Genomic DNA, 16,387 nt, shown 5'->3' with positions numbered 1-16,387 from the left:
AGGAGTTGGCTGATGAGATTGCAGAGCCATTGGCCATTATCTTTGAAAAATCATGGCGATCGGGGGAGGTCCCGGATGACTGGAAAAAAGCTAATGCAGTGCCCATCTTTAAAAAAGGGAAGAAGGAAGATCCAGGGAACTACAGGCCAGTCAGTCTCACCTCAGTCCCTGGAAAAATCATGGAACAGGTCCTCAAGGAATCAATCCTGAACCACTTAAAGGAGGGGAAAGTGATCAGGAACAGTCAGCATGGATTCACCAAGGGCAAGTCATGCCTGACTAACCTAATTGCCTTCTATGACGAGATAACCGGCTCTGTGGATGAGGGGAAAGCAGTGGATGTACTATTTCTGGATTTTAGCAAAGCTTTTGATACAGTCTCCCACAGTATTCTTGCCAGCAAGTTAAAGAAGTCAGGGCTGGATGAATGGACGGTAAGGTGGATAGAAAACTGGCTAGATGGTCGGGCTCAACGGGTAGTGATCAATGGTTCCATGTCTAGTTGGCAGCCGGTATCAAGTGGAGTGCCCCAAAGGTCGGTGCTGGGGCCGGTTTTATTCAATATCTTCATCTTAACGATCTGGAGGATGGTGTGGACTGCACCCTTAGCAAGTTTGCAGATGACACTAAACTGGGAGGAGTGGTTGATACGCTGGAGGGTAGGGATAGGATACAGAGGGACCTAGACAAATTAGAGGATTGGGCCAAAAGAAATATGATGAGGTTCAACAAGGACAAGTGCAGAGTCCTGCACTTAGGACAGAAGAATCCCATGCACTGTTACAGACTAGGGACCGAATGGCTGGGTAGCAGTTCTGCAGAAAAGGACCTAGGGGTTACGGTGGACGAAAAGCTGAATATGAGTCAACAGTGTGCCCTTGTTGCCAAGAAGGCTAATGGCATTTTGGGTTTTATAAGTAGGGGCAATTCCAGCAGATCGAGGGATGTGATCATTCCCTTCTACTCAGCACTGGTGAGGCCTCATTTGGAGTACTGTGTCCAATTTTGGGCCCCACACTACAAGAAGGATGTGGATGAATTGGAGAGAGTCCAGCGGAGGGCAACAAAAATGATTAGGGGGCTGGAGCACATGACTTATGAGGAGAGGCTGAGGGAACTGGGATTGTTTAGCCTGCAGAAGAGAAGAATGAGGGGGGATTTGATAGCTGCTTTCAACTACCTGAAAGGGGGTTCCAAAGAGGATGGATCTAGACTGTTCTCAGTGGTAGAAGATGACAGAACAAGGAGTAATGGTCTCAAGTTGCAGAGGGGGAGGTTTAGGTTGGATATTAGGAAAAACTTTTTCACTAGTAGGGTGGTGAAGCACTGGAATGAGTTACCTAGGGAGTTAGTGGAATCTCCTTCCTTAGAGGTTTTTAAGGTCAGGCTTGACAAAGCCCTGGCTGGGATGATTTAGTTGGGTTTGGTCCTGCTTTGAGCAGGGGGTTGGACTAGATGACCTCCTGAGGTCCCTTCCAACCCTGAGATTCTATGATTCTATGATTCTATGAAATATATATTTTTTCAAAATATAATCTAAATATAGTAAAAAGGGGGCTAAAAAAAAGAGAAAATGTCAACATTGAAATGAAACATTTCAGTATTATTGAAACAATGTTTCTGTTGGCCTGAGCTGAATTTTTGTTTAGATTTTGATTTTTTGGTTTGTGAATATTTGCGATTTTGACTCTTTGTCCCCATTTGAGGTGGGAAAGAGACAAACTCTTGAAAGTATTCCAGGGATGGAAAAATCTATTTTCCACCCAACTCTCATTCAAAGCCCTGGATTGATACATGAAGACTAACTCTTTGAATGTTTTAGCCACATCTTAAACCCTTACATAACAACTTCTGATCCACACCTTGAATAGATTCCCTATATAAAGACTGTCTAGTTAGTGACTGAATTTGTGCCAGTATATTTATGCCTGTATCTGTAATTTTCACTGCATGCATCTGAAGAAGTGGCATTTTTTTGGCCACGGAAGCTTATGACCCAATAAATCTGTTAGTCTTTCAGGTGCCACCAGACTCCTCATTATTTTTTATGGATACAGACTAACACAGCTACCTCTCTGTAAAGGAATATGTAGTGTTGGTGCCTCAGTGACAGATACATTCTGGTGTAGCTGGCTCTAAGCCCTCTTCAGATGTCCCTAGCACAGGGTTTATGCTGCTGCAGGGCAGCTGGGGCCATACTGGGGCATTTGTACGAGCTGGCTAGTGTCAGATAGTGCAACCATACATAGGGGCTGTTACAGTTCAGGGTGCAAGTTAGAGTAGCCTTCAAGCCTGCTCTAACCTGCATCAGGGACTGAACCAGCATCCCTAGAATAGGTGAGGGCACAGGAAAGTTTAAACCCTTCTGTTCCTGTGCCTGGCTCCACATTGCTGCAGGATGAAATAATAAAGTTCTCACTTTTCAGGGTAATTCAAAGTATTACATAAACTGAAGAGGCTGAATTATGTTTGTGAGTGAAGCAATATTAAAACCTGATTTTGTTTGTGTACAGACTAATATGACATAGGGTGATAGTTTAAAAGACACAAGTAGGAGTTAGGTACCCAACTTCCAATACCTTTTAGTGGGATTTGGGCACCTACCTTCCCTCTGTGCCTTTGAAAATGTCCCTAGATTTTTACTGTATTTAATTGTCTTTAACTAATTTGGTCAATTTCATGCTCTTCAGGGTAATTCAAAGTACTACATAAACTTAAGAGCCTGAGTCATGTTTGTGAGTGAGGCACAGATTTAAATCCTGATTTTGTGTGTGTACAAACTTAAACATAATGTGGCATAATACAGGTGATATTTAAAAAGGCACAAGTAGGAGTTAGGCACCCAACTTCCAGTGGGAGTTGGGCACCCACCTGCCCTTTGTACCTTTAAACATCTCCCCCCTAATTTTTATTGTATTTAATTGCCCTTAACTAATTTGATCAATTGCAGGTGGTTACAGACCTGATTTTGTATTTCCTTTCCATGCTTTTGTATCAGAGAATTTTGTAACATCTCCAGATGATTTAAACTGATTAAATGTTTTCTGATTTTTGCAGGACTACTCCTGGAGGAACATGGCAAATGTGTTTGCTTCTGAAAATCTGAGAACAGCTCTACAATCAGGGGGATTTGGGGAAATGTTTTCAGTCTTTATCTTTCGTTATGTGTCTGACCAATTCACAAACCTCTGCACAGGGAAGATACATTTTAAGGCTCCATCTCCTGAGATGCGTGTCCTCAGCTCCTACTGATTTCAGTGAGAGATGTGGGTATCCCACACATCACAGTATTAATTATTTGAGCCCCTTTTTCTCTCCTTATTTACATGAATACTTTTTAGAGCTGGTTGAAAAAAAATCAAGGTTTCCCCCTCCCTCAGAAAACCCCTCAAAATATTCCAACTGAAGTTTTACATTTCAAACTGTAAGATAAATACACTAAAATTGGTTAAAAGGGAAGAAAATGTCAAAATTTCAAAATTATTGAAACAAAATATTTCAATTGACCAGAGCTGAATATTTTGGTTTGTTTTTGGCTTTTTGTTATTTAAATATTTTCAAGATTTTGTCCCCATTGAGGTGGGAAAAACGTCAAACTCTTGAAAATATTCCAGGAATGGGAAAAATATTTTCCACACAACTCTAATTCAAAACCCTGTACTTATATGTGAAGGGTAACTCTTTGAACTCTCAAGCCACATCCTAAACCCCTACATAATAACAGCATTTTATCCACAAATAATCCCTGTAGGTTCCCTGTATAAAATCTGCCTACTTTGGGACATAATTTCTTCAGACCCTATCATGATTGTGGAGGGATGGCACAAGAGGCCTTTTACCACTGTCCCTCCTCAGCACAGATGGGAAATGTCATAGTTGCAGTGAAGCCACCCAGTACAATGAACTGTAAAGGACTACACTGGTTTAGGGGGTCTCTGTGACAGATACAGTGTGGGGTAGCTGGCTCTAAGCCCTCTTCAGCAGTCCCTAGCTCAGCGGTTATGTTACTTCAGGGCAGATGGGGCCATAACTGAGCCATTCCTATGATCTGGCTATTCTCATATAGTGCAACTGTACATAGGGACTGTTATAGTCAAAGTGCAAGTTAGAGCAAGAATGCTCTAACCTTCATCAGGGACTGATCCAGCAGCCCTGGAATAGGTGGCAGTGTGGGTGAATTTACACTTTTTTAATCTTGTCCCCATCTCACCACTGCTGCAGGCTGAAGTAATAAATTTCACTCATAAGGGTTATTCAAATTACTGCACAAACTTAAGGGGCTGAGTTATTTTTGTGAGTGAGGCACAGCTTTAAATCTTGATTTTGTTCATGTACAAACTTAAATATAACATGAAATAGTAGAGGTGATATTTTAAAAGGCACAAGTAGGAGATAGGCACCCAACTTCCAATGTCCTTCAATGGGACTAAGGCACTGAACTTTATGCCTTTGAAAATTTCCCTCTATTTTTTATTGTATTTAATTATCCTCAACTAATTTGGGCAATCCCAGATGGATAGAGACCTGATTTTGTATTTTCATTTCATCCATTATCAGAGAATTTTTAACATCTTTAGATGATTGACTCCTTTAACCATTTAACAAATTTTCTTCTTTTCTTTTCTTTTCTTTTTTCTTTCTTTAGTTATTGTTTTACCACAGGAATGGGCTACAGAATTGTATTTGTTAAGATCTAAAGCATATATTGTGACCTAGAGGAGTGGCTGATCCTTAGGGATTGGAAGAACATTATGTATGATAAATCTGGTGTTCAGTAACCTCTCATCATAAAGACCAGCTGTCTGGGTGGTGGTAGAGGGTGGATTGTCTAAAGGGACTGTGTTTTGGCTTCTTGTTAACCAGTGGGGTGATACAACAGCTCACTTGTATTACTAGATTGGTGAACTCTAATTATAGAATAATCCATCATATTTGGGGTGTGTCTAACCTGTTTTTTAATCAAACTGTCCTGAATTTGGCATTCTCAACTGTGACCCATTCTAGACATGGTCACAGGATCCATAGGTGGAACATCCTCTATATCAGAAGATAATAGGATGGCTACCCACCTCCTCTTCGCTGCATTTACCTGTGAAGGGTGAAAGTTCTTTTAAAGGTTCCTGGCTGGCGCTGACAGTAGCTGAGCTCCTGTGATTGATGTTTGGCAGGGGGGAGGGGCATATGCAAAGAGCCTTATTGAGTTGAATATGGACCCAGAATATAGTTATTGGTCAAAAATCACTCTGGTCTATTTATTGTATATAAATATGCTAAAATTAAATTAGTAATAAGTTTGGTTATGGCTATTTTGTTTCCAAGGCCAATGCCAATCAATCATGGTATGAAACAGTGTTGCGTTTTCCTCAAGAAAATCCTGACATTCTGTGTCAGAAACATCATGTTCTTAAAATGCTATGCACATATTAGTAATTACTAAGAGGTTTTTATGGAATTCTATGGAAAGCATACAGATAAGATGGCACCGGAAACCTCTATTTTTATTTTACATTCAAAGATAAAGCAATATAAATTGTTGTAGGCTCAGAATAAATTAATAATATAAGATGCCAAAAAACTAGGGTCCATCAACATTTATTAAGAAAAATTATTAATCAAAAATTGCACAGCATAATACAGAAAGGATGAGTCAATCATTGTCAGCCCATTCTAAAGAGAACAGTGTAGCTGGTCAAATTTACTCATGACTGTGCACATCCCTCATCTATATTTATACCTGACTCCAAGATTGCTTATACGATCTAGCACAGATACATCAGTATAATATATAACATTATTTCCTTAGTCTTAGATACTAATATGCCATATCCAGATAAACTAGTAGTTGGTTATAACAAAAAGTTCATTCCTAGTTAATAACTCTGTTTGTGAGAGTTCAATTTTGCGGATTCCAGTAAAGTTGCATCTGTTACGTGGGAAGCCACCCCTGCAGCATTAGCAATGCATGTAACTATAATTTCACAGGCAATGATTTTCCACTTTGCCTTTCATCTGGCTGGAAAGCATTCTCTTACTTTGGTTCAGTTTGGTCAAGAGTGCCATGATGCATCAGGGGTCTTTGGGATTAGTTTGATCAACAAAACTGAGCATCACAGCCATTTTAAATTGATTCCTCTTCTTTAATTGAACAAACTCTCATTGTTGCTTCTTTGTGGGAACTTTTAAAGAATGGATAAACATCTTCTAAGAATGAACAATCATTAAATGTGAACAACACAGACATATCAGTTACATTGAAAAAAGTCACCCGCCCCTCTGGGTAACTAACGTAAACTCCAATTTTCTTGGGCTTTTTCTGCACCAGGACCCGGGTCCATGGATCTGTTTTTGCCCAGTAATCTCTCCCAGTCAGACCCAGAGCCCAGAATCCCTCTTTAGGGTACAAGGAAAGTTTTCCATTTCTCTCTATGGATTTTCTGGCCACTCCCAGGTCCCAGTCAGTGCTGTTCGTGACATCCACCTCCCAGTAGTGCTTCTCAGAGGAGAATCCTTCAGAGCCCAACACACAGACAGTCAAATCAAACCTCTCTGGGTTTGGTGGAACTTTCTGAGGTTGGACTTCATGTTTAAAACACTTCTGATCCCCAAAAATGGAGAGGTTCGACCTTTAGGTGCCATTGTCATTCACAAAATGATTGCCTGACTCTGTAGGTATCTAAATTCCCTAGGCAACTAGATTTCCACAATTAAAGTGCCCAAGGTGCCTAAAGCAAGTCCTGACATTGCCTAGCAGCTTGGCACCTAAATCATGTTCAGGCCCCAGCAGGATTCACAAAATATTTCCCTGCCTAATGTGCTTTGGTGGCCTGATCCAGTAGTAGGAGGTTGCCACCCTTATGTGTGCTTAAAGTTTAGCCTTTGTTTAAGTAGTGCCTTGGGAAATACATTAATCTCCAAACAGACTATCATAAATCATAGAATATCAGGATTGGAAGGGACCTCAGGAGGTCACCTAGTCCAACCTCCTGCTCAAAGTAGGACCAATCCCCTACTAAATCATTCTAGCCAGGGCTTTGTCAAGCCTGACCTTAAAAACCTCTAAGGCAGGAGATTCCACCACCACCCTAGGTAACCCATTCCAGTGCTTCACCACCCTCCTAGTGAAAAAGTTTCCCCTAATATCCATCCTAAACCTTCCCCACTGCAACTTGAAACCATTACTCCTTGTTCTGTCATCTGATAACCATGAAAACAGTCTAGAGCCATCCTCTTTTGAACTCCCTTTCAGGTAGTTGAAACCAGCTATCAAATCCCCCCTCATTCTTCTTTTCTGCAGGCTAAACAGTCCCAGTTCCCCTCAGCCGTTCCTCCAGATGATGCCTCAACAATGCTGAATAGAAGAGAATGATCACATTCCTCAATCTGCTGTCAATCAGATCATAGAGAAGAAAATTATTGCACCTGTTATGTGGGATCTCTGAACATCCCTATTGTCTTCATTATTGAACAATAAATATTTTAATGGGCTATCTTATTAATGAAAATAATGTTTTGTCTAGAAGCTAGAGTGGGGGATTGAGAATCAGGACTCATGAGTTCTATTCCCCTGTTTAACATGGACTCATTGAGTGCGCTTGATCAAATATCTTGAGCAGTCTCTGTAAACTGTGTACAGTTCCAACCTCAGTGAGGGATAGATTTGGCTGGATTAAGATTTGGAAAGAGTTTGAAATTATTAGAAGAAAATTGCAGTAAAAATACAAATTACTATCACTACTGTCATATGCTTATCTGCCATAAATCACCATGAATAGAGCTGTCATTCATCATCCCCTTTAATGATCATCACTTTAGTGTCACATTCATTTTTTCTATCATCACCATAATCAGCCACAATCACAAATCAACTGCCAGAACTAACTGCACCACTGTCTTGGTCAGTATGAAATGCCACCATGAGCCCACATATTTGACTCCTGGCCACTCCTACCCACCTTCATCACCGCGGGAACATTACTCGCCTTAGTGTGATTAATGGAGTCACCATCACCACCACCACCTCATCTGTGCTTTTAACCTGCTCCAAATCCTGAGGCCCTGACAGCATTTCCTCAGTCCTTACCCAGATCTAACTCTCACTGAGGGCTGATTTTGATATCACATCTGTGCAAATTAGGAGTGACTTCACATAGATCCATGAAGTTACACTGGTGTGAAATTGGTTTGAGGTCAGCATCAGATCAGTTTTGCCTAAGTAAAGACTGTGTAAAAATTGAGCATGGCTCTCAGGATTTGTTCTCAGGATAGCAGCATTTTCTGGCATAATTATAGTTTAGTTGTGTATTCACACAATTATTTCTTAATGCTGGAAGAAATCATAGAATCATAGAATCATAGAGTCTCAGGGTTGGAAGGGACCTGAGGAGGTCATCTAGTCCAACCGCCTGCTCAAAGCAGACCAAACCCAACTAAATCATCCCAGCCAGGGCTTTGTCAAGCCTGACCTTTGTCAAACCTCTAAGGAAGGAGATTCCACCACCTCCCTAGGTAACCCATTCCAGTTCTTCACCACCCTACTAGTGGAAATTTTTTTTCCTAATGTCCAACCTAAACCTCCCCCTCTGCAACTTGAGACTATTACTCCTTGTTCTGTCATCTTCTACCACTGAGAACAGTCTAGATCCATCCTCCTTGGAACCCCCTTTCAGGTAGTTGAAAGCAGCTATCAAATCCCCCCTCATTCTTCTCTTCTGCAGGCTAAACAATCCCAGTTCCCTCAGCCTCTCCTCATAAGTCATGTGCTCCAGCCCCCTAATCATTTTTGTTGCCCTCCGCTGGACTCTCTCCAATTTATCCACATTCTTCTTGTAGTGTGGGGCCCAAAACTGGACACAGTACTCCAAATGAGGCCTCACCAGTGCTGAATAGAGGGGAATGATCACATCCCTCGATCTGCTGGAAATACCCCTACTTATACAACCCAAAATGCCATTAGCCTTCTTGGCAACAAGGGCACACTGTTGACTCATATTCAGCTTTTCGTCCACCGTAACCCCTAGGTCCTTTTCTGCAGAACTGCTGCCCAGCCATTCAGTCCCTAGTCTGTAGCAGTGCATGGGATTCTTCCGTCCTAAGTGCAGGACTCTGCACTTGTCCTTGTTGAACCTCATCATATTTCTTTTGGCCCAATCCTCTAATTTGTCTAGGTCCCTCTGTATCCTATCCCTACCCTCCAGCGTATCAACCACTCCTCCCAGTTTAGTATCATCTGCAAACTTGCTGAGTGTGCAGTCCACACCATCCTCCAGATCGTTAATAAAGATATTGAACAAAACCGGCCCCAGCACTGACCCTTGGGGCACTCCACTTGATACCGGTTGCCAACTAGACATGGAACCATTGATCACTACCCGTTGAGCCCGACAATCTAGCCAGTTTTCTATCCACCTTACCGTCCATTCATCCAGCTCAGACTTCTTTAACTTGCTGGCAAGAATACTGTGGGAGACTGTATCAAAAGCTTTGCTAAAGTCCAGAAATAGCACATCCACTGCTTTCCCCTCATCCACAGAGCCAGTTATCTCGTCATAGAAGGCAATTAGGTTAGTCAGGTATGACTTGCCCTTGGTGAATCCATGCTGACTGTTCCTGATCACTTTCCCCTCCTTTAAGTGGTTCAGGATTGATTCCTTGAGGACCTGTTCAGTGATTTTTCCAGGGACTGAGGTGAGACTGACTGGCCTGTAGTTCCCTGGATCTTCCTTCTTCCCTTTTTTAAAGATGGGCACTGCATTAGCTTTTTTCCAGTCATCCGGGACCTCCCCCGATCGCCATGATTTTTCAAAGATAATGGCCAATGGCTCTGCAATCTCATCGGCGAACTCCTTTAGCACCCTCGGATGCAGCGCATCCGGCCCTATGGACTTGTGCTCATCCAGCTTTCCTAAATAGTTCCGAACTACTTCTTTCTCCACAGAGAGCTGGTCACCTCCTCCCCATACCGTGCTGCAGAGTGCAGCTGTCTGGGAGCTGACCTTGTCTGTGAAGACAGAGGCAAAAAAAGCATTGAGTACACTAGCTTTCTCCACATCCTCTGTCACTAGGTTCCCTCCCTCATTGAGCAAGGGGCCCACACTTTCCTTGACTTTCTTCTTGTTGCTAACATACCTGAAGAAACCCTTCTTGTTACTACTAACATCTCCGGCTAGCTGCAACTCCAAGTGTGATTTGGCCTTCCTAATTTCACTCCTGCATGCCTGAGGAATACTTTTATACTCCTCCCTGGTTATTTGTCCAATCTTCCACTTCTTGTAAGCTGTTTTTTGTGTTTAAGACGAGCAAGGATTTCACTGTTAAGCCAGGCTGGTCGCCTGCCATATTTACTTTTCTTCCTACACGTTGGGATGGTTTGTTTCTGCAACCTCAATAAGGATTCTTTAAAATACAGCCAGCTTTCCTCGACTCCTTTCCCCGTCATGTTATTCTCCCAGGAGACCTTTCCCATCAGTTCCCTGAGGGAGTCGAAGTGTTTTATGTTACCTGTTTTATTGCAAGCCTTTCTCCATTTGAAATTAGAGGGAGAAACTTCCCTAAGTAAAGACTGTGTAAAAGCTATGGATGGCTCTCAGGATTTGTTCTCAGGATAGCAGCATTTTCTGGCATGTTTCTAATTTGGTTGCTATATTCACACAATGATTTCTTAATGCTGGAAGAAATGTGTATTCTGTTACCTGTTTTATTGTGAGCCTTTCTCCATTCTGAAATCAGAGGGAGAAACAACAGACATTGAATTAAAAGAGGTCCATATTAAAGGTTTTCCTAGCTCTGAAAATAGGATATTAAAATATACACAGAAAATCTCCCTAGAATGCACTCACAGACATATGTAGTACACCATGCCTGCACAAGGCCTTTTCTGAACTTTTCTGATTAGAAACCTGAACAGGGTATTGGTCTGCCTAAGAACTGCTTTGTCTGTCCTGTTCCTCAAGCCAATGCCTCATCTCATTATGTAACCTGCTCTTTTTTGTGCATGGTTTTAGTTTTTTTCTTATATAAACCAAACTTGCTGCCCCCTCCCCCCATCCCTTATAAACACCCCTTATGCACATCACCTGACATTCTGTTAACAACCATTCAGACCCCATTATTACTATTTATTTTGGTGGTTTGGGTGCAGTTGTACACCCCAAATGAGAGAGTTGCTAAGATTCAAGTCCACAAATGACTTAGGTGTTAAAAGCTCTTCACTACAGGTAATGGGGGTATTGTAAAATGGGACCCCATTCAACCCTATATTATCCTGGTGGGATGAGAAGCAGCCCATCTCTCACTGCCCTTGGCATGACCCAGAGGAACAGGCTGGGTGTGGTTCACTGCCTGTGGGAAGGGGTGGGACACTAGTAAGTCAGGCTTGACAAAGCCCTGGCTGGGATGATTTTGTTGGGGATTGGTCCTGCTTTGAGCAGGGGGTTGGACTAGATACCTCCTGAGGTCCCTTCCAACCCTGAGATTCTATGATGCCAGGGGACTTCCCGCAGATCTACCTAGCAAAGTTACACCAGCAGGACCTTGCTGGCTGGGTCTCCAGGACACTCTGGGGTTGGATTTAAGGCTGCAACCCAATCACCAATTACCCTCCTTCTTGATGGATCTCACAGCTGATTGGGAGACCCCAGGATGGAGCCTGAACACTGGAGCCTATCATGAAGGAGCTTCCAAATCACTTTAAGCTCTCGCCATGGTACCTCGTCCCCAGTTGTTCCTCTTACCATGATGATTCATCCGTGAGCTGGAGTGCTCCTACCCAGCTATTAGCTAGAAGAGTGTTACTTACTGGGAATCTAACTAGGGTAGTAGCTTTATCTTTAATTAGACTGTTAAGAAGGGCACACACATACAACACCAAATCAAATGAAACAGCCTAAAAATGGGAAAAAAAACTTGTTAGCCATTTTCAAAATATACTAAGCATTTAAAAGATTGTAAAATACAGTATACAATACACTGAAGCAATTGTTACATTACTTCCTACTCCTGGATGGGAAACATACTGAACTATTTTCTCTGTATGTGCTCATACTAAATAACACACTTTCAACAGTAACAATGTCTTGTGTGGGTGGTGAAACTTGGCTCCTTGATTTGATAGCCCAGAATGGGAAGGGGGTGGCATTATGGGGGTAATGCCCCCCCCACACACACATGGTTATGGTGTCATTCAGAGTTCCACACCAATTGACACAGCAGTGTGTGCTCTCACTCCCTGTAACCCAGGGTCAACTGAAAAGGAGAGAAATAGAGAAAAGAAACACAGGTCTGCCTCCGAGCCCCCAGACTCCCTGGCCTTCTGCGAGCTGGGGCCACTTTTGTCTGGGCCTTGCCTCAGGATGGGACCAGACAAGCCTCCACAGACCCAGCTACAATCACCCTGCAGGACTCATTGCTTCTCCCTGGCTCAGGGGCTGCCGGGAACTCCACAGCTCTGGGCAGTCACAGATCCCTGCACTGCAGGTCTCAGGGAAGTATGAGGGGGAGTTACTAGGCTCCCACAGCTCAGACTTCCCTGCTGCCCCACTCACTCTTCCTGGCTGTGTCTCTCCCAGTCCCTTAAAGTGAGGCCCTAATCCCCCAAATCCTCCCTGCTGCCCCATCTCTTGTACTGTGTTCATTCCTCTCTATGAAGCTGTCTGAGTCCGTCCCAGCATCAAACACAGTTTTCTGCTCTCTGCAGTAAGAACTGCCCGAACGTTGGCTCACACTTCTGTTTCTGGGTCACTGCGCAGCTACACTGGATCTCTCGCACAGTTCTTCTCCTCCTGTCTCTGGACCCAGCTCCTCTCCTCCAGAGCTGCATTCACTGTCTCCTTTCCCAGAACACATGGAGTCTGGTACCTGAGCTGGGCTTTCTGATCAACTAGGCAGCTGGGTCAATCAGACTGACTTGGAGTACCGGCTACTGGCCATTGACCCTGATCAGAAGCTCTTTGATTGGCCAGAGGCCCTATCAGTCCCAGGATCTCAACTCCTTTTTGGCCCCTCTCCTGTCATGGGGAGAGGCCAGTCTTACAAATCTACCCCATTTTGGTAAGGTGCCCACTGTCCCCTTACAGCAGCATCTAACTTTTAGGTAGCTAGCCACCCTGTGGGATTCACAAGGCCTGAGTTAAGTGTCAGGCTCCCTATTTGCTGCATGGTATAGCTTGTAATTAATATATTAACCTATTATAAGAGACTAATATGTCTGATAAGTAATAGGTTAAAAATATCATAAGGTTTAAAGCTGAACTGCAAGAAAACTACAGGCTTAGACCAGTAAAATATTTAGCTTAGACAAATTAGGCCATAGGATAAGTCAGCCATATTATAAAAATGTTAGCATAAGCAAGTTAATAATAAATCTGATGAGCTTGTGTCTATGTTTGTGTACTGGTGTTTTGAAGAAAAACAAAAAACCTGCTAAGTTTGGATAATAATATCTGAGAGGGCAATGAAAACCACAAGATGACAGTTGGTAGCTGAGGTGAAATGTTAGAAAACTATCCAAATAGCCTATCAGGTGAACAATCCCCTACTAAGATGTCGGAGACATTCCCAAAGATGGACATGTGGAGTTCAATCCTCATGCATGTTAATGAGCTTTGGAGGGAATATGCATCACTTATTATAAATAGAGCCTGCCAGTCAGGATTTCCTGATCCTCCACAGGAGTCGGACACCTCCACTCTTCTGCAGGATTCCGTGTGAGTCTGGAAATACTACACTTTAGCTTTTTCTAACCATTGCCATTTATGTAACAGTCACATTAATTGGAGTTTTCTATGTGATAAGACTTTTAACAAAGATACCGATGATTAAATGTGATCATAGTTTTGATCATGGTGGAGAAATACGTGTCTAACAATGGGCTCCACAAAAGCCAGCACAGAAAAGAGAGGGCAGGAGGACCATTTGGCCTGGGCCTCAAGTTCAAAGGGGGCCTCAAATTTAGACACTTGTTAATTTTGTGGCATTTGATACGTTTTGCAACTTGTTCTTATGCACATCCCTATCAAGCCAAAATGTGACACACTCTCTCAGCTTAGAGCTGCAAATTTAAGCAAATAAGAGATGTGATTTGGTAAAAGACAATTTTTTGTTAACTGATATAGATTTTGTCATAATAAAGAGTTAAAAATGTTCATAAATATTAATAGAAATATATCAGTTCTGATGACACAAGATTAGACCATGATGAATGTGTCCTCTCAGATCAGCTGATTACACTGGTCTACAATTTTTTAGAAGTCATCTGCTTCAAAGATAAAATGTGGTATTTATTATGTATTTTGATGTGCTGAATTCAAATATGACAATTAAAACAACTGATTGGCTACTGTTTCTAAGATATTTAAGTTTTACATTTTATGTCTATGTATATTGTGTAGATAGTAGAGTTTTAATCATAAATTGTAAACCTAAGTCTTTTCATGTGTTTATGGTTGCTTTACATGATAATATTTCATCTGTCCTGTTTATGTAACACTTTAAAAATCAGCAAAAGGGTTATATAAATAAAATTTATTATGAAACAAAAGACAAAAACTATTATGTACATAGTTTAGTCCTATTCAGTGTCTACTCGGCGCTTCTTGGCTTGTCTCTTGTATTCATTAAATAGAGCATCTCTTGTCACTGTCCAGCAATAGTCTGCAAGCATTGATGGGCTCCATTTGCCCTGATAGCGTTTCTCCGTTGTTGCAATGTCCTGGTGAAATCGCTCGCCGTGCTCGTCGCTCACTGCTCTGCAGTTCGGTGGAAAAAAATCTAGATGAGAGTGCAAAAAATGTCTCTTTAGTGACATGTTGCAACCAAGGCTTTTGTATGCCTTGAGGAGGTTTTCCACCAACAACTTGTAGTTGTCTGCCTTGTTGTTTCCGAGAAAATTTATTGCCACTATCTGGAAGGCTTTCCATGCCATCTTTTCCTTGCCACGCAGTGCATGGTCAAATGCATCATCTCGAAGAAGTTCACGAATCTGAGGACCAACAAAGACACCTTCCTTTATCTTAGCTTCACTTAACCTTGGAAATTTTCCACAGAGGTACTTGAAAGCTGCTTGTGTTTTGTCAATGGCCTTGACAAAGTTCTTCATCAGACCCAGCTTGATGTGTAAGGGTGGTAACAAAATCTTCCTTGATTCAACAAGTGGTGGATGCTGAACACTTTTCCTCCCAGGCTCCAATGACTGTTGGAGTGGCCAATCTTTCTTGATGTAGTGGGAATCTCTTGCACGACTATCCCTTTCGCAGAGAAAACAGCAGTACTTTGTGTATCCAGTCTGCAGACCAAGCAAGAGAGCAACAACCTTCAAATCCCCACAAAGCTGCCACTGATGTTGGTCATAGTTTATGCACCTCAAAAGTTGTTTCATGTTGTTATAGGTTTCCTTCATATGGCCTGCATGACCAACTGGAATTGATGGCAAAACATTGCTATTATGCAGTAAAACAGCTTTAAGACTCGTCTTCTATGAATCAATGAACAGTCTCCACTCATCTGGATCGTGAATGATGTTGAGGGCTGCCATCACACCATCGATGTTGTTGCAGGCTACAAGATCACCTTCCATGAAGAAGAATTGGACAAGATCCTTTTGACGGTCACGGAACATGGAAACCCTAATATCACCTGCCAGGAGATTCCACTGCTGTAGTCTGGAGCCCAACAGCTCTGCCTTACTCTTGGGTAGTTCCAAATCCCTGACAAGGTCATTCAGTTCACCTTGTGTTATGAGGTGTGGTTCAGAGGAGGAGGATGGGAGAAAATGTGGGTCCTGTGACATTGATGGTTCAGGACCAGAAGTTTCATCCTCTTCCTCTTCCTCGTCTGACTCAAGTGAGAATGATTCTGGTGCATCAGGAACCAGCAGTCCTTCTCCGTGGGGTACTGGGCGTATAGCTGATGGAATGTTTGGATAATGCACAGTCCACTTTTTCTTCTTTGACACACCTTTCCCAACTGGAGGCATCATGCAGAAGTAACAATTGCTGGTGTGATCTGTTGGCTCTCTCCAAATCATTGGCACTGCAAAAGGCATAGATTTCCTTTTCCTGTTCAACCACTGGCGAAGATTTGTTGCACAAGTGTTGCAGCATGTGTGGGGCCCACCTCTTGTCCTGATCTCCAATTTTGCAGCCAAAATAAAGGTGATAGGCTTTCTTAACCATAGTGGTTATACTGCACTTTTGTGATGCAAAAGTCACTTCATCGCAAACATAGCAGAAGTTATCTGCACTGTTCACACAAGTATGAGGCATCTCTGTTCACTTTGGCTAAACAGAAATGTGTCCCTTTGCAAAATCAAACACTGACAAATAAGAGAGCACGACACTGTATGATTTCTAGAGCTGATATAGGGCAATTTGTTCAGCAGAGTGATGTAAGCTTC

The sequence above is a fragment of the Mauremys reevesii genome, linkage group 22 (assembly GCF_016161935.1).
Source record: "Mauremys reevesii isolate NIE-2019 linkage group 22, ASM1616193v1, whole genome shotgun sequence".
Lineage (NCBI taxonomy): Eukaryota > Metazoa > Chordata > Testudines > Geoemydidae > Mauremys > Mauremys reevesii.
Note: the sequence above shows the minus strand (reverse complement) of the source record.